At 45.5% G+C, this 19,259-nt stretch overlaps 1 protein-coding gene across 6 annotated transcripts in view; it reads left to right on the top strand.

The window, feature by feature from the left end:
• The window catches only part of LOC119183341 (uncharacterized), a 210,205-nt gene that overhangs the window by 77,383 nt on the left and 113,563 nt on the right, over positions 1 to 19,259 (top strand). For 2 of the 6 annotated variants that reach the window (XM_075869315.1, XM_075869314.1), the window contains exon 1: positions 8,406 to 9,085. The exons of the other annotated variants lie outside the window; for them this stretch is intronic. The gene's annotated coding sequence lies outside the window, so the exon portion shown is untranslated. Of the gene's footprint in view, positions 1 to 8,405; positions 9,086 to 19,259 lie in introns of those variants that run through there. 6 annotated transcript variants of the gene reach the window in all.

The following is a 19,259-nucleotide window of genomic DNA, read 5'->3' as shown; positions in this document are numbered from 1 at the left end:
ACTGTTCACTTGTTTTTGCTCTTGTTCTTTCTTTGCTCTCTCGCCTTTAATTCCCCATTTTCCCACTCTCATGTGTAGGCCAAGCGATCCAAAGTTTGACTAACCTTCCTACTCCCCCTTTGTCTCTTTTTCTAGGTCCGGTTCAGTTGGTTTGCTACGCATACTACTAGTACTTCGGTTATTTCACATAAACTTTTCATGATAATAGGTTAATACTTTGCCGCAACCTTCCGATTGCTATGCATGCCGAAGTACCACAAACAGTTCATCGTTGTGAAAATTTTCGCTTGTTCATAACTGAACCGTGCTTTTGAAACGCAAGACCCCACGAACAATAACATTATTTTGAATTGTGGCTTGTTGCTTCTCGGACACCGTGGGCACCTGAAAAGGCTCGTTGTACGAGAAATGAGCTTGACGAGGAGGAAAACGTGACTTTGCTATTTCAAGAAGCAGCCCGCTGTACGAGAATTACCTTGAATGTGGTGGAAAATGGGACATGTTGATGGAAGTCATCGCTTATTGTGCCTCTCGTTCATTGTGTCGTCGATCTTCCCGGGCCGTGCGACACGATTACGAACGCTGATTTTCGCCAGGGTACCCTTGTGGAACAATTAGGTTGAGTAGTCGACCAATGGTAGCTCACTGTTATTTGCCGTGCACCGTGGCAGGCAAACGAGTCATGATCATACATTGTGTTGAAGCGAGTTGAGTTTAGCTACCGAGATGTCAAGTGCAGAAGAGTACGCGTATGTGTGGTTAAGGGTCTCTCAAGGCAAGCAAGGTAATTTCTTGGTGCCGTTATTCTCAGGTCATCCTTTGAAAGGAAGCTCTATGCTAAGTGCTGGTCGTCTTACGAATTTACAGGCGAATGATAACCGAACATCCACAAGAGGACCAGAATAGGAGTTGCCGTCCCATTCAGAACATTGTGATCTGACTTATTCTGAACAAGCTACCGCAGAATTCTTGTAGGCGAGTCTATTGCTTTGTGCTCAAAGGCTTTCGAATGGTGTTCATCTGCCATCCCATCTGTTGTTTACATTCTCCTAGCACAGTTGCGTGACCGCGAATGGCCTAGGAACGCTTAGGCGATTCCAGTAACCGACCACCCGTGCATATCAGCGATTCCTTGCAGGTGGAACAGTCGTACGGCACTGTGCCTCATTGACTCTGGGCCGTTCGATGAAGGCCACAGCAGGTGACGTCAGCTGATCGTGACGCGAACTTTCGCATGCCTTAGCGAAGGTAAAAAAAAGCGAGTTTTTGACCGTATTTGGTCTAATCGAGTTTTTACACTTAGTAATATAGTTCATGGTGACACCAATTTTTGTTACAACAGGGCAAGCGCTTCATTTTGCTGCCAGCTCCTGACTTGCACGCTTGTGCACAGGTGCCTTCAATGCTGATGATGCTCTTGCCATGCGAAGCGCGATGGTGCGTCATTCAACGGCCATCGGCGAAACGGACATTGGCTCTGAAGGTCGACTGCCACATCAACTTACCCGCAGGAGAACAATATAGGCAAACCGACGAAGGGGCGGGTACTGACCAGCCTGGAAATCGGTTGTGGAAGAACCGGCCCTACCCAGACGTTTAATTTGCAAAAGAAGTGTTTCGGACAGGTTTTAAAAGCAAGTGAAGTTTCTCACCAGACGTTTCAGGGGAAGGAAGGGCTGTATCACGCTAACTGAGGAACTGCGTCTGGGAGCATCTGCATGGCGTGTGCACAGAGCTCTTCGTAGACTGAAGACGACGATCGTATGTCTTTCAAATAAATCCCGCTTGCACTAGTGCTTGCGCATTTAAGGAAAGTCCGATCAGTTTGGGTGCCTGGACATAAAGGCTTATCTCTAAATCAAATAGCCGATTCCTTAGCTAAGTCGTCAATGAGCGGACCGATTCTACCGCACATTCCATCATCCGCGTATATAAATGCTGCTCAATTCCACAAACGTACGTTTACAGATGTCTTTAGAGGTACAGCACTGAAAAAATCTACCGAATATTGCCATTTATTATATCCCAGGCAAAGGGCCTTTTGCCAAACTCGTAAACAAGAAGTAGCCATCACAAGGCTGCGTTGCCTGGTACCAAATATAAATTTCTACAAACACAGGTCTGCTCAGGCATTTTCGCCATTGTGCGTGCTCTGTGGTGGAATTGAAACAATAGGTAATTTTTTTAACCTGGGGGTGGTTTAACAAAATACGGAAGACCCTTTTATAAATACCTTTACGTATAAATACCTTTACGTATGGATATATCTGTGCCAGTCATTTTGTCTCTAGAAGCTCCTATTTATGGGTTCTCTAGTGCGACAGTATGCTTGGTCGTCCGGGACTATAATAATAAAACGAATAGGTTGACTAATTAGTCTGTATTGTTATCCTAACGTGTCTACAACATTATATACATGTAAAAATCAGAGTATTGCTTGCTTTATGTTAAGGAAAAATTAGTTTCTTCATATAAATAATTATATGCCTTAGATCAAGCACCACAGTTTCATACGTCATCGGTATGTGCAATGGTTGTGAGAGAAAGCGTGCAGGATTGAGCTGACAAAGTATAGGCTTAATTTGAGCCGTCTTGACTCACGAAGAAAACACACTTTCTTCTGTAGCTGCTTCCGTATTCTTGACGAATCTGCCAAACGAAGACGCCAATCTTGCAGTTTTTCGTTTGAGTACATTCAAACACTTCTTGGCAAAGACTTGACCACTCTTGCAAAAAAAAAATCAAAGTTAAACGTAAGGCACCGACGTCAGAATTGATATCAGCAAGTCATCCTTAAGCGACTCATTTCCACATCAGGGGGAAAGGATGCCACGCGAAGACCATTTGCTTAGGAACACCTGGGGGAATTACTCCCCCAGCAAGCATAAATTAGCTGATCTTCCAGGAAACACAAGCACAAAAAAAAAAGAATTGGCCCCATATCTGCATATCTACAAATGTCGTCGAAAGACGATAGTGTTGCGTCTTGAGAGAGGGAACAAAACGTTTATTTGATGTTGTGCGTGAGCAAATCGATGAATTGTATTCTGGAGGTGCTGCGTTACAGAATCTTGATCCGTACAGCGAAGGCTAACGAGCGCATCGAGGCACGTTAGACACGAGTGCTATCTTGCAGTTATCTTCGCAAATGAAGGAAGGCGTGCGCGCCCTTCTTGAAAGCTATAAGGTGGAGAACGCAAAGCGACAGGCAGATACTACCACCGTGTCGTCTTAGCAAAGCGTTGGAAACACTTGCCTTTTTGAGCATCGCGTTGCATTGTCTGCACAGCGTGACAAACGCTATGGTACTCAGAATTATTTTTCTATGCCTTCTCTAGTATAAAGTCACAAATACAAAATATTGTTACGGTGCCTCAGAATTGAGCAATAATTCCTTCCTAATTGACAATCACACAAGTATGAATGCTAAACTTGGAGCAATGTTGGTGGGCGCTGCAGATGGGGTTGGCCGTTTAGGGTATCGTTTGGTGCCGTTTGTGGTATCGTTAGGACGGACAAACAGACAAATGTACAGACAGACAGAAAAACAGACGGATCAAAATTTTTGCGTCGAAGTACCCCAAGAAGGACTATCGTCTTTAAAAGCAAATGCTTTGAATAAATGGCCTCCTACGCGCAGCCATTTCGCTAGTCTTGCAACACTACCGTTCTCATTCGGCTACGAAAATTTCTCGTTCTGCACGGGCTTCTTTTGTTGCACGTGTGCGCACGTGCGTGCAAGCGGATGACGGGGTATGCAGTTTGCCACAGGACAGTGCACCAACTTCTTTTTTGACACAATTTCGACCCAAGGTTGTTAGGAGTTACTCAACTCGATGATGACACACATGAAAAGCTTGACCGTACATGAAAAGTACATGAAAAGTATCGTACAGGAAAAGCTTGACCCCGTTGTGCTTCACATCAATAAATAGGGGCGTAGAAGGTGCGGCGGTAACACGCTTATAAATTCGAAGAATTTCTGGTGAACCTGAGGCACATTGAGCATATCTATCTATCTATCTATCTATCTATCTATCTATCTATCTATCTATCTATCTATCTATCTATCTATCTATCTATCTATCTATCTATCTATCTATCTATCTATCTATCTATCTATCTATCTATCTATCTATCTATCTATCTATCTATCTATCTATCTATCTATCTATCTATCTATCTATCTATCTATCTATCTATCTATCTATCTATCTATCTATCTATCTATCTATCTATCTATCTATCTATCTATCTATCTATCTATCTATCTATCTATCTATCTATCTATCTATCTATCTATCTATCTATCTATCTATCTATCTATCTATCTATCTATCTATCTATCTGTCATAATCTGTCATAAGCAGCGTTGACCCGACGAATGCACAGAATGATGTCAGGGTCCCAGCAGGAATCGATCCCCAGCACTCTCCGTGGCACACAAGTATTGTACCACGGAGCCATGCCGGGTCTCGCAACTACTTTTCAAACAGACTCAAATGATGGTGAAACGTTATTATGGTTGAAGTGCTAGCTACGCAAATTTTTTAAACATTGCATAATCACTGATGCGATACAACTGTCACTTCGGGTTACCGTCATTTGGAGTTAGGCGCCATCCGCTGAAGTTGATTTTACGCAGCAGTGTCCAGAGTTACAAACCACGCGAGTACCAACGCTTCATATCAGCTTAGTGCTCCTGGAGTCCATGTTATCCATGTTGCTGTTGACATCGGTGCGCAACTGTAAACTTGTCACGCCAGCCGTTTTCTGACGAGACGTCAATATGAGAAAACTTCTTGATCGTTCGATATGCGACATATATATTTCGTCAACAGTCTTCTACCTCGTCTCGCCATGCATTTGCATACCCTTTCTTACTTGTCTCACATGACCATCGTGCGCGATACACCGATTTCATTTCGTTTCGCTACATTTGCGACTGCGGAAGGGGAGGTAAACAGCGTACAGCCAAAAAGTGCGACATCCTGGCTGTCTCAACACTTGCCGCTGAACTTCCGCGTGTTTTATGAAGAAATAAGTGGTATTAAGTGGGAAAGATTGTGACTGCGAGAAAGAAACCACCGTCTGAACTTTGAACTCGGTGTCGTGCAGGGGCCCTTCAAGTATATCAACAGGTGCATGGTTCTGGTTCAACTAGAGAGCTATATTGGGTACACCTATTCACCTATTCACAACTGTTCACCAGCTCTAATCTGGTGTCCCTCTGTTAGTGCAGTTAGCACGAATGCACACTTGTACCAGCTCACCCAGTTGTGAAGCCTATATTAACCCCTTGACCACAAGACCCATTGACGCCGAGTCTGTGCACGACAGAACATTCCTTATCGCCAGTTACCCTCTAGTGTACCTTGTTCTTCTCAATGACTGCGTCCTTCGACACACGCAGTCAATCGAAAGAAAAAAAAAACTGCTGTCAGGTCAAGTGAGGGCGCGGTCGAGTCAACAACATTCAGGCTCACGTTAAGTGTACTCCTCGGTCACGGGGTCACGGATTATCACTGCTTACCCATTAGACTTTCACTCCGCACTCATTCCACGCTTTCATTTTTCCCGCTCGAAGTTTCCCTAAGGTTTCCATAATGTCTCCATAAGCGATTACGCCCTCACAAAAGAAGAATATTAGCAGCGCATCACGAGCGTACGCCGTCTGTGACTTAATGACCTCGAAATCAATGCCCACGCAGTTTGTGTTTGCGGCAAAACACTCTTAACGATCCTGGGGTCCTCCCTATTCTCTCCCGGTTGGCTAAATCATCGTCGTCATCGACCGGGAGCCGTTCATTCCCGGAAAGGAGGAAAAGGCAGCATACAAAACTCGGCAGGCTTTTGTGTCGCCTTTTGTTTTCTTCGTTCTTGCTATGGCGTCGTTTTGCTACGCGGCTTCTCAAAGCTTATGGAAAGCTTCGAGCTAAGCACGCACCAACACGGCACTTTTTTTTCGAGATAAAAACGGGTAGCATCAAAAGCCATCGCCGCGGGCCGTAACGTAATAGCATCCGGACATATCCCCCGCGGCAGAGCTCAATATCAGTTCGTTTAGTCTAAAGCTTTTCCTCAGCGGACAATTTCTGTACCGTGCCGTGCACCAGGGGCTGTTATCGGCGAATGGCAAAAATCATTAATATTTTTTTCCTTAGCGGGGTATTGTGAATGCATGTTGTAGAGAGTAAGTAGAGAATGAGGATATTAGCAGGCGCTGTTTGTCGGTTCCAAATTATGAATAAGGGCTATGCCTTTCCACATCGGAGGTTTTTCATTGGCGTATGCGGTAATTAAATAGCGCACATGCTACCCTTTTGAATGATGAATTATCGGATGGCGTAACTGTTTTTGTGAATGATGAACTAAGACTGTCGTTTGGTGGAATTTTAAGTGCGTGCTTTGACGCACTTATGATCCTTGGCACATGTCGAAATGAAAAAATGGATTCAATGAAGCATTCCCAGAGAAAAAATAAAATACAGAAAATGAAAACGGAAAAGAAATTTTACTGCAGCATTACTCCACACTGGAACACTTCTGTTACTGAAAATTTGAAATACGCCAAAATTAACGCTTCGACTGTGTTAGTACAGCCCACAAGTCTTCATGATGAACGTCATAATAGGTTCCCATGTATTGTTTAGGAACTAAACATATTAAGTTTTTTATTATCTGAATATTTTTGAACACCGCGTTGGTACAAGCAGCTTACCCCCATGTCTATTCGATTTTTATTCCGGAGTTCTTCCAAATTACCATCAAGTGGTCCCATGATTGATTTGTAGGCTTTAACGTCCCAAAACCACCATATGATTATGAGAGACGCCGTAGTGGAGGGCTCCGGAAATTTTGACCACCTGGGGTTCTTTAACGTGCACCTAAATCTGAGCACACGGGCCTACAACATTTCCGCCTCCATCGGAAACGCAGCCGCCGCAGCCGGGATTCGAACCAGCGACCTGCGGGTCAGCAGCCGAGTACCTTAGCCACTAGACCACCGCGGCGGGGCATCAAGTGGTCCCATGTTTGCATATTTGTTTTTATTGCTTGTATTGCTAACGTGTGTGTAGGCAAGTTTATCTTTGTCTATCTTCCCTTTACAGAATCATTCATCCTTCTTTGTCGTCAACTGTCCGATATTCATGTCATATCACCATGTTTTAAGTTGCTCTTAATACTGCTTTTTATGGGCGAAGCTCCATAAGCCGTGGGTCGGGCGTTCCCAATGTATGTAGTAGTAGTAGTAGTAGTAAGTATCCATCTCTCGTTTGGTCCTTGAAATGTCAGCTGGATGGTGGTACTTGTATATGATTAATATACGATTAAGAGATGCAAAATTGCGGTACTTGGAGTGTTCACTAGATGGATGGATGGATGGACGCACGGATGGACAAAGAGACAAGCAGACGTACGGACGGACGGACGGATGGACAGACAGACAGACAGACAGACAGACAGACAGACAGACAGACAGACAGACAGACAGACAGACAGACAGACAGACAGACAGACGGGCAGATGGACAGACAGATGAACGGACGGACAAAAGCACAGACAGACGCTTCACCTCACTCATCATCATTCACTTCGTGGATATGCTGTGAATTTGATTCTTTTGTCATAATTGATGAGACTGTCGGGAGCCTCTTCTTAACCCATGGCAATGTGCTTTGGAATTTTTTCCCCTCGGCCTTCTACTTGAAACGCTCCAGCACCAGCCCTCCTTGGCAAGCGACTCAAGCGCCAGCTTGCGTCCACTCAGCCACTGTACGAGCGCTGCTGGTCACTGAGGCCAGCCTTCTCCTACATTGCTGAAAACGCACGATTATAGCTATCGTAGCGTGGGGAAGTTCAACAGTGTAATGTTGCCCTTCAATTTACCATGCCGCCAACAATCGATCCCTACCAGTCGCAATCAAAATAGAACCCATGTTGTGCACAAACATTTAGACTGTCAAGGCTTTCTTGCTATAACTGCGTGTGTGCTTTTATTAAAAACCCACTAACCATTTAGTTAGCTGATCATTTATTGCGGTACAACGTTGTGCTCTCGGCACGCAACGGTACGCAGAAAACTGTTGGGATTACGTGTGTACACTGACGCACTCAGCACTGCCACCGCCGCTGGATTAAGGACGTCCGAGTCGACCCGAGCAGACCCGAGTGATGCTGCTCCGACTGAGGGGTTGGAGCAAGCGCGATAACGAGACAAGCGATGGCCTGGGCAAAAGAGGATGAACATTCGCGTTTTCTCTCGCCGTCGTCACCATCGTTTCAGCGAGGCCGGCGTGGCAGAGGAAAAAAAAAAGAATAATAATGACAAAAATAGCCGGAGAGAGTATCGCGGATGCCGCCGGCGTCGGCACACACGCCCGCCGCACGCGCTCCTTGGTTCGCGCATTTGCCGGCGCCGCTCGTTAGGTTTCGGATGGTGCTCGTACAGCGGTGCGCCTGTGGTTCGCGTTCCTCGCTTCCCAAGTTCTTGTGTGCGTGACCTTCTGTTCCTGAAGTGATGGCGGCCGCTGTGTAGGCGGCTTGCGCCGCAACGGCCTTTCCATTTGTACTGTTATCGATTGCGGCCCGCCAAAATCGTGCCGATGATCCCGCCCAAGACGGGATTACCCCTGTCTGTTATTTGGTGACCACCTTCTCCGCTCGTTAATCACCTTCATGTGCCTCGAATCTCGACCGACCCATGCACTGGTTTCGCAGTGAGAGGATTCATCGTGAGTGGGCGCACTTAAAGTGAGTCGGTGGCTGGGTGCTTCGTGTTCAACGCGGTGTTGTTTGTGAAGTGTTCGTTCGAGTGAATGTGTGGAGGAGGCGGAAGTAGTGCTGTGAAATTGTGACGGAATCGACTCATCTAAAGTATCCAGGCGTCGTCAATATCCTGAGTCGGCGCTCGGGGGCATCTATTTCGTGCGTTGCGTAGCCCCCGTGCCGTGTTGGAAGAATTTTGGCATACTGGAACCACGTGGTCATCAAACTTCACCGGCTCGAAAAAAACAAAACAAAAAATAAAACGTGCTCGCCACTGGTGTATTGAAGCACTGAGGAGAAAGCAGTGTTACAGGAGGTAAGTACAACATTATCTAGCTTTTCAGGTGAAGAAGCATAAAAAAAATACTTGAATTTTTGTACAGGCCACTTTAAGGTGGCGCCGAGCATCGCTTTGTACTTTTCAGCGTCAGTATTTTCCAGGGGCTTACGTCCTTGAAAATTTTACTCTTATCGCCCGAGTGTGGACCACTCGATACAATTTCAGCGAGAAGATTCAAATCCCTGCTGTAGTGGTGTCATTTCAATGGAGGCGAAAATAATAGAGTTCCTGGTACTTAGATTTATGTGTATGTGAAATACCGGTAGAGGCAGCCGAATTTTCAATGGTGGCGAAAATGTTTGAAACGCGTGTGCTCAGACATAAGTTTACGTCAAGGAACCCAAGGGGGTCGAAAGTGCCGGAGCCCTCCACTACTGCATCTCTTATAACTGCGCCGTAGTTATTGTTATTATTGTGCATGTTATAGAACACCGCACAAGAACACCCAGTAAATGCACCAGTAAGTGCTTGAGTAAATTTTCGCATCATCTAAATGAGGCTAAGAATTGCTGGGTCGATTCATGTGATATCTATGGGTTAAAACAAAAGTTAATAAAGTGGCTCGCGGCACATCTATTGTGGCCACTACAGGACACTCCTTCATTACTTTCGCCCTTATGATGGCTGTGTTAGTGTAGCTTAAGCAACATTTGCTGAAAATTGCTCATAAGTATACATGGTCGTCACCATGTAGTTGCTAGTTTGGTCTTCAGATTATCAGCCTCACATCCAATGTATATAGATCGCACAACTTTGAACGCAGAAGATGAATTCTTGTGCTTAAACTTCTTTAATATATTGCCATTATTGACTGATATCATGATTTCTTTGGAATGCACTCTCTAGAAAATATCTAGCCGAGCGAATGAGTGTGTCATTATTAGTTCTCTTGTAAATCTTACACCAAGAGGTACTGCAAGTTGCCAAGTCATCTGAAAGTTTTAAGTGATGCACACATACCTGGTTTAAAAAAAGTTCTGAAAAAAAAAAAGATCAGAATTGACGTTGCACACTATGAGCTAGTTTGGGCAAGTGGTACGTGTGCATCTAGGAGATGTATTTCTTTTTCGAATTTCATAAACGTCGGGTTTACTAGAGGCGAAAATGCTGTAGGCCCTTGTGCCCATATTTGGGTGCACGTGAAAGAGCCTCAGGGGGTTCAATTTTCCGGTACCTTCCTCTACCACGTCTCTCATAATCATATGGTGGTTTTGGGACGTCAAATTGCACATACCAATCGATCAATGTCGAGTTACTAAGCCGTTGGAAAAAGCTTTGGTATGCGCAGGCAGCTGCTTCACACTCACGTCACCGAAGCATCTTTGGAACACCAACAAGGTGGGACGCAAACTTTACGATGTCACGTTAGTGTTTTAAGTACATCGCATACTGTTCCCTTCGTTATTAATGCACAAAGACCAAGTAACGTTTGAGTGACGTCTTTCCCACAGAAACAGAGTAATCGCCGCGTGATCATGCTGCCTCGACGTCATCTAAGCCGCCATGTTAGTTTTCTGTTGTGCCACCATGACGTCATGTGCAAGCTATCAATAGGTTGCGCAATAAAATGAATTAAAGTGGGCTTTAAGGCCAGTGCAACGGTGATGAAGAATGTGGTAGCAGGCAGGTACTTTCAGTAAGGGCTAGTTGTAGAGATAAGAATAAAAGAAAGTCCTTGGAAGTGCGTGTAAATGAAGCTGTCGTTCGTAGGATAAATTATTGAAATAAGAAACTGATGAATTTAATTTGCGCAGGTGCTTATTCTAATATGAACCATGTCAGTGAGAAGAAGCGAACGAAACGCGTCTCTTGACCAAGGGCTTTGGCTCGGTTCTTCGTTAGGTGGAGCGACCTCTCACCACAAATACCCCCCTGCTCCTACAGCTGTTGGTCGCGGACCGATAGAAAACAAGTCTCGCGTGTAGGCAAACAAACAAAAAACTTTTGCCCTTGGGTGTAAAGTTCGGCTTCAAACCTAACACGCGTTTGCACCTCAATTCTTCAACTATGTATCGGACGAGCATTTCACACTATAACCGCTCAAGCATGCTACTTGGGTTACGGTCGCAATGAGAGAGATAGACAGAAATAAATAAAAGGAAGAGACAGGGAGCTTAACCTAGAAGAACTGGTTTGCTACCCAAACCAGTTCTTCTAGGTTAACCTCCGCAATGAGAAATGGCTGCACAACTAGGGGAGCTAGTTGGTAAATATTAGAGTGCTGCCGGGCTGTTTACTCTATTTGTGCGTCTGGGAGCCTCCGAGGATCTGGAATCGGGCTATCTATAAGGGTGATTGGGCATCGGCGGAAACTTTCCTTTTCGATCACCTCGCTGGTCCACCGAATAACTGTTGTGGACATGTGCGAGTGTTGCTTAATGATCATTATTATTCTCTTGAATAAGCCCACTGCAGGGTAAATATATCTGCCAGGTCTTGCCAATCAACATCGTTTTGTACTGGTGTTGCTACGTTAACCTCGCAAACATCTTAATATCATCTGCCGACCTAACTGGAAACCGGTCAGTTACCTTTGATGACAAGCTGTTATCGCGTCTGCGCGCTACGTGCCCTGTGCTACGTCTTGATTTTTTTCATTTTGATTTCGAGTATGATGTTCTCAACACTCTTTTGTTCCCCGACGTGCTATGCTTTCATCCTGTCTCTTTAGTTTACACCTATCGTTTTCCTTTCCACTGCACGCTGCGTTGCCCTCAAGCTCAACCCTGTTTGTAAGCCTCCAGCCTTCTATAGGAACGTAGAAGTATTGCTGGGATACTATACTAAACCCGATCAGCAAAATTAACCTGTGAATACTTTTTGCCTAAACGTAGTAGGAATTAAACAAATACGCGTGGATTCTCAGAAACAGCATCAACTCGCTAATGATGCTTCCTTGTTTAATTTAAATTGAACTTCTGCGCTGTGGCAGTGCCACTGCATTCTCACTATAGGCGGTCGTGCCACAGGCTTCTTTTTTGCGTGTGATACCATTTCATTTTCTTTTATTAAATTTTAATACGTTAAATACCCCTCTAGGGTGTGTTAAATAAAGGGTGGATATAGGGAAAGTATAAAAATGGTAACTGCATATATGTTATTTGTGGGACAGGTAATGTGTTACACTTCGTAAGAATAAGGCCGGACATCTAATGGCAGCAATGCTTACACAACAGCAGCACCCTCGAAACAGACATATATTCAAGAGCCTCACCGGATAATTAATATGCGGCACATGTCGCAGCGTAGCCGTGTACTTATACTTACGTGCACGTCAAGGAAACCCGAGGGGTCGATATTTTCGGAGCCCTCCACTACGGCACCTCTCAAACTGACAGCCACGTGTTTGAACGAAGGGTGTACGTGTAAGACGGGAATGAGGCATTGGCTGCCCACCAGGCGACACCGTGTCTGCCTTCTTCGAAAAATCATTATGAGGTGAGCATTGTGCATTCGTATGCAGTTTTCGGAGTTTATCTTTTCTCTCCTCCCGCGACAGCATGCTTTACACGAGCTATTCTCTAAGAAATGGATCGCATTCGTTTTCGCATTCGGACCAAGTTTGTTTTCGATAGATTTCTTTCCGCCACAACCCCGCGATATCATTTTCTGCCTTGGTCGTCTTGTGCCCAATGCGGAGTGTTACGGCTCGGTGCGTTCCGTGTTTCCTATTCCAGAAAGGCCATATGCGTGAGAGAAAATCAAGTTGAATGATGCTTGAATTTCGAATGACAACTCGTAACGCAAGCATCACATCCGCGCTATTCCTCTTGATGAATTATGGATACCACGCACAGCCTACTGTGTTTATCCCTGTCGCAAACTGTGCACTGTATTGTTGTTTTTCGCGTTTTGATTCGTTCGAATACCGAGCTTTCCGAGCACCTGAGCGACTCCTCTGTGTTCGACATTCCATTCAGCATTCAACAAATGTAACTGTTGGTCCACCAATACGCAACACTTTGTATGTACTTTGATACGTGCATGCATAGGTACTCGTCGTTTATCATGAAACTTGAAATGCAGGAAGAAGACTTCGTAGTTTAAATTTTTTTTTTTGTCCGCGGTGTACGTAAAAAAATCAAAAAGCCAGTGAAGCTCTATGACCACTCTCCTACGTTACTGTCTTTCTTATCTCTCGGAAGGACATACTCTGAAAGTAAAACTCACACTTGTTCTTTATAAAAGCGAGTGAGTGTGCGACGCACGCGACAAGCGCCACGCAGCTCGAGCCATCTGTCGGCAGCGTGCACCTGTTGTTTTGCTCGGTGCGCATGTCTGGCGCAAGAAGCTTAGACGGTGATGACGGCGGTGACGGCGGAGTGCGGGCCTGAGGTGTTTTACTACTGAACAAAATGGTGTGAAGAGGGAATTTACAATAGCCGTGTAAAGCGTAAAAACAGTGAATCCTGACATTAGTGAAAAAGAATCACTAATAATAAGACTCGCCGTCCTATGAGACCGAGTCAAACTTTTGCATAATGCGTCCTGTAGACCACCGATTAAGTTACGATGGCTGTTGTCCCACTGTTCGCTTCATTTAATATTCAAGTCCCTGTAATCCTGCTGTTTGCTTTGCTACCGCATGATGGTACTCGGTCAATAGAGCCAAGGGAGGATGATAAACCTAGTCACATTTAGAGGAATAACTGGTTAGGGTTAGCAACTGAGAGTGTTAGCTCGCGCCACTCGTAACTATGGCGGGAAGTGTCCAACGTTGTGGGTATTATAGCGGTAAACGTGACACATGGACTGATACACGATCGGAAGTTGTGAGTTTGGCTCAGTTGGTGCATGTTAATCGCTAAATAGCTTACACCGTAATAGCGTTAGTATATACAGCCAGAAAAAAAGAAATGGACATGGCGCTGAACTCACAACTAAATATACTCAATCAACATTCGCTCTTTTAAATGAAGAGCATATTTATTTTAAAAAAGACATGATTTTTGTTGTTTTGCAACACTTGTGAAGAGAGAGACAGAGAAACGTCTTTATTCACGAAAGCATGCAGAAGGAGGGCGTGGGAGGAACCCCTAGTCCGGGGTCCCTAGGACGACTCCATCGATGAGCCCGCTGTATCAGAGCTTGGAGGACTACGGGAGGTCCATTGCGGAGAGCATCATCGCACAGCTCCTCGTTACGTAAATGGTGAAGTAAGCAGGTAAAGGAGGACAAATGTTCGCAATGCACTCGATCGAGACATGAAAGGTCGTCGGCGAGTTTTCACAGCCGGGGCAACGGTCTGCATGGCACTGCGGGTAGAATTTATGAAGTGATACTAGATTGGGAAATGTTTTAGTCTGTAGCTGGCGTAACGCTACTGCCTCCTCTCGCGAGAAAGATGACGGTGGGTCACTTTGAGTGCGACGGACGTTCCTGTAGTGACGAAGGATGTCTTTGCAAGTGAGAAGAGGATCCCCCCACTCGGAAATGGTCGCCTCGCCTTGCCGGGCCGCCCGGAGAGAAATTTCGTGGGCAACAGCTTGTGCGCATTCATTGCCCGGCAGAGAGGCATGAACAGCAGTCCAGAGTAAATGAATGCGAAAAGTACTGTTTGACTCAGTTAGTGGAATTTGATTGAGAATTTGGTGGCCCGCTCTTGGGATGCCATGTCCTGATAGGAAGGCCCGACATGCCTGTTGCGAGTCTGTCAATATTCACACCTCACTGTGAACACGGATAGCGTATCGTATCGCTAGAGCGACTCCAAGAAGTTCTACGTGAGCGGCATGTGTCCCACGCATTACAGCCGAGTCCTGCAGAGAATCGGTGCCATCTAACACTACCGAGGTGTAACCTTCACGAGTTGGGCTGTGTCCGTGTAGAGAGTATGCGATTCCGGGATGTCTTCGAAAATACGGCTAAGGTATCGTACGCGGGATTCGCGCTGGCCCTTGTCATGCTGGGGCTGCATGTTAAGTGGTAAGGGATGAACAGTTAGTATTTTACGTATCGCAGGCGCTAAGGACGTGGGGCAGGTTTCAATCTCAAGTGGTGGGACGGTATATCCGAGGCGTAAGAGGAGATTGCGGCCAGTAGGGGTGAGTAACACCTGTGAAGAGTTTTGAAGACTCATTGTCGCCCATATTTGTTCTTTTTCAATGGCAAATTCAGTCGTGAGTTCAACCCTGTGTTCACATTTTCTTTCTATCTCTACTCTAAACCTTTTCCATTGTCAATTCTTTTACGATGAGCTGTTACACGTTGTTTATAGCATGTCTAATGACATAAACTTGCTCTGTACGTGGCCTTGTTGGAAACTAAAGTGCACAATTGTTAAAGAATGCATAATTGAGATTGTCAAGTTTATGTTGCATGCTTAACAAAATGCTTTATCTCGCTTAGTATGTACAGTTGCTACGTTGTGCTGAGACCGACTGGTCTGTATAAGCATGTTTTCCTGAAAAAAACAAAAAATCTCAGTTGAGAGTGAGCACGTTTTGTCATTATCCGTTTTTTTCCTTTATTGGCAATCGTTCATCACTGTAGCCCGTAAAACCTGCTCTTGCGATTTAATGTGTCTGTGAAAATGCTTTACAGGACAATCAATGGATGTATTCAGATTGAACTAAAAGATTATTGCAGTTTTGTTTATGTTTTATGGACGTACTAAGCTTACGCGCTCCGTTATTTGTTTAATTAAGACGTGTGTTTAGGCGGGCTAACATTTCTTAAAACGCATATTTATCTGTTATAATGCGATTCCTAGATGATGGGAAAATGAAAGTGTCATACACCCGATAACACTGTTCTTCTGAATCTGTGCAAGAAAAACATTGCTTGTTGTTGTTGTTGTTGTTTTTATTTCAGACAAATGTATGTCTCGGATACAAGGGCAAAAGGCAGATGTCATCTGCCTGACGAGATCCAAGTATCCAAAGCTTGTGACGACATCGTCACTGTGCTTTCCACTGTTGACTCATTAAGTTCCTCTTAACGATTCTTTCCGGCTCCTGTTGATATCTCAGATGACATGGAACGACTGTTACATAAATGCAGTGGCACTTGGGTTCGAATCCCTAAAAAGGGCTACTTTTTCACTTTTGCAGCGACTCGAAACACCTTGGTTTTTTTTTTCTTAGAAACGGATATCAGTTTCCATTCTGCAGGTGGAATCATACTTATCTACAGAGAAGCGAGCCGGCCGCTATTGCTGCCATTTTCTGCCGAATGATACCCAACATAGTCATATGGCATGCTCAGTCATTATGCTATGATTCAAGCATGAAAGGAAGCTTGAAGCCAACATGAGGTAGCAGCTACGGAGAACAGCGTCCACTGACACACGCTCAACCGCTTTAAACACTATAGGGAACTCTGGCGGTACTGTCCATGGGAGCTGCGACGCGCGGTGCTTCAGCGAGCATGAGCACGATGGGTATAGTACATGAATTGGTCTATTTTTCGTACTTTCGGCTTCGTTTGGCTTCGCGTGGCTTGTGGCTGCTTTACCACGTGTCGACAATGAGAAAAGCTTTAGCAGTTACGCTTCACCACCGTAACCTTTTAGTCTCACCGATTCAAATGGGGTAACGAAGTTGAAGGATGTTTTAGGGGCGAAGCTCCTTGCTCAGTGGGTTGTATGTCCCGTGTCGATGTCGTAGCGCCAGTTTTCAAGGTCATAAAATTGCATCGCATGTCAATAAAAACGGTGTCATAGCATATCCACGGAGTGAATGATGAGTGGGGTGAAGCAGTGCGTCCGTGCTTCCATGCGTCCGTCCGCCCATGCATCCATGTGTTCGTCCGTCAGTCCGTACGTCCGTTCGTTCGTCTGTCTGCCCGTCCGCGCGTCCATCCGTTCATGCGTTCGTTCGTCCGTCTGTCTGTCTGCCCATCCATCCGTGCGTCCGTCTGCACTTCCGTTCCTCCGTCCGTGCATCCGTGTATCCGTCTGTCCTTGCGTCCGGAAGGGCTCTTCGCCCCATTCATCATCATTCACTCCGTCGAAATGCTGGTATTTTTCCCCCTTTTACTCGAAACAAAACCAAAACACCGCAATAAACAAAGCCACGAGTGTGTTCGAATCCCACAAGCACGAAGACTAGGCCAATTCATATACAGGCAAATCCATATCATTCCCATGATCGATCAACAATCGCAGCGCCACAGTCCCCTCTAGGTAATTTTAGGAAGCTCCAATCCCACGGCCAGTAGTTTGCTGTCAATGCGCTCGCGAGCCGTGCTTTGGTCGTAGTTTCCGGTTCAAGCTATTCCCGTTGTGACGCGGCGATGTGGAGATCAGTTTTCATGGAGAAAAAGTTCAAAGCGACGATGGTCAGTTTGTTCAGTCTGCTTGGTGGCGGCCGTGGCGCTGTCGCCGTTAACCAGATAGGTAGCACAGTAGCGTAGGGCTTGCGGCTGTAGGCACGAATGCAAGGTTGCTATATCGCTTGACAGCGAACAGGTTGCGGGGAAGCGAAATGCGAAACACAGCTATGTAATTTAAATTATTTTACTGAACCCCGAGTTTTGAACATCATTTCGAAGGCCTCTCTATGGAGAGTCTCACAATCGTATCGCTGTTCCAACACTTGAGGCCCTGAAAGGTGCGGTCTTCAATCAACTCTATTCTGAGGTTTATGTAACATTAATAATTGCTTGTAGAAGCGGGGTTACAATAGCGTTCTGCTTCATCGAATGGTCCTGGTAAGATGGCATTCCCGGCGAAATGTTGCATGGTCGTCGCTCGTCGTTGTTCCTAGCGAAAGAATGACGCAGGAAGCAAGTACGGAAAGGAACCCCCCTTCACCTTTCTTAACGACACACATTTAAAAAAAACTGTGTATCCGAGTGTGATAGAATACGAGGACGGAATACACGTCATTGAGACAAAAAAAAACAGACTAAAGGAAAACGTGTCTTGGGTATATATTGGATCTACTTTCAACACGAAAGTTGGTTGCGAGAGACCGTCTTTCCTTTCGGCTGATGTGTTTTTCGTTCTGGGTGTATTGCGTCTCCTTGTTTTGTGACGCATGCACCAACTGGCCCTACACGAGAGTTTTAATGATTGCTGCCGACGCTTTTGTTTTCTCTGGTCGACGAGTCGGCGTTGTACGACATTTGTGCCTCACACACACACAAAAAAAAAAACAACCCCCCCATCCGCCGTGACCTAGTTGGAACGACGCTTGACCTAACGCACTGGCAAACGTGCGCCGACGCGCTTCAACGACAGCCGCTGTTGACACACGCGGTTATCGCACGACCGCACCCTTTCTGTAACACCGCCCTCTCTCTTTCTTAATCTCTTGGCAAACTGACGCCGTGTCAGTAATTCCTCCAACTTGCGTCTCGTCTAGCCCGTATCTTTATCTTTGTGCTCGAAGAGACCACTGACATTGTAGTGCAGTCGGCGTTCAGCGTATAGTGCAGAAGGTCGTTTTTCAAAGGCGCAGTTACAAGCCTTGCACTGAATTATTTCTTCCTGTCTTTGTCGCAGCATCCGCAAGACGAGCCGTTATCTCAGTAATGCGAGCGTGGGCGGATTACGCGGGGCGATTGCTCCCTTCTCTTGATGGCGCAAAGGGGAGTCGTGAACCAAGAGAGATTTCCGGCAGGCCAGTAGATAAAAAAGAAAAAAAAGGAACGAACGTAAGAAAAAGGGGGGAAATGGAGAGAATTCCGAGGTTAAGTCTCGAAGATGAAAGCTTACGAATGTCGTTTGTAAGTTCTCAAGTGAGTTTACTCACACACTGTGGTTATAATTATAAAGGAGGTGTCGCTACATGACACCCGCAGATTTTGTTAAAGGTTGGCGATAAGGCACCGATTTGCGTGCTGCAAATGCGATCAGATTCGAAGATCCAGCCGCATCGCATGAAACGCTGGCGGAATGGCTGTGACGCACCCTTTGCGTGGAAGCATACAGGATGTGAACGAGGAGCTTCTTTGCGACAAAAAAAAAAAAAAAAAGAAGGAAAGGGATTCAACCCTTTTAAACCATCGAATCTTCTTCTTTCTTCCCTCTTCTTTCTTCCATTTATGGAGTAATTAATTACCACACTGGCTGCTTGTTCTTTCACTAACCTGACTTGCGTTTGTATTGTATAGCCTTGGTTGGGTCACATCATGGCTATTTAGTAATAGCGCGGTTGAGCGGAGCATCAGCTATACGCTCTAATGTTACTAATGGATAGATGCG

Source organism: Rhipicephalus microplus, chromosome 7 (genome assembly GCF_043290135.1).
Source record: "Rhipicephalus microplus isolate Deutch F79 chromosome 7, USDA_Rmic, whole genome shotgun sequence".
In the NCBI taxonomy this organism is placed as follows: Eukaryota; Metazoa; Arthropoda; class Arachnida; order Ixodida; family Ixodidae; genus Rhipicephalus; species Rhipicephalus microplus.
Note: the sequence above shows the minus strand (reverse complement) of the source record. Positions and strands in the feature narration are given on the sequence as shown.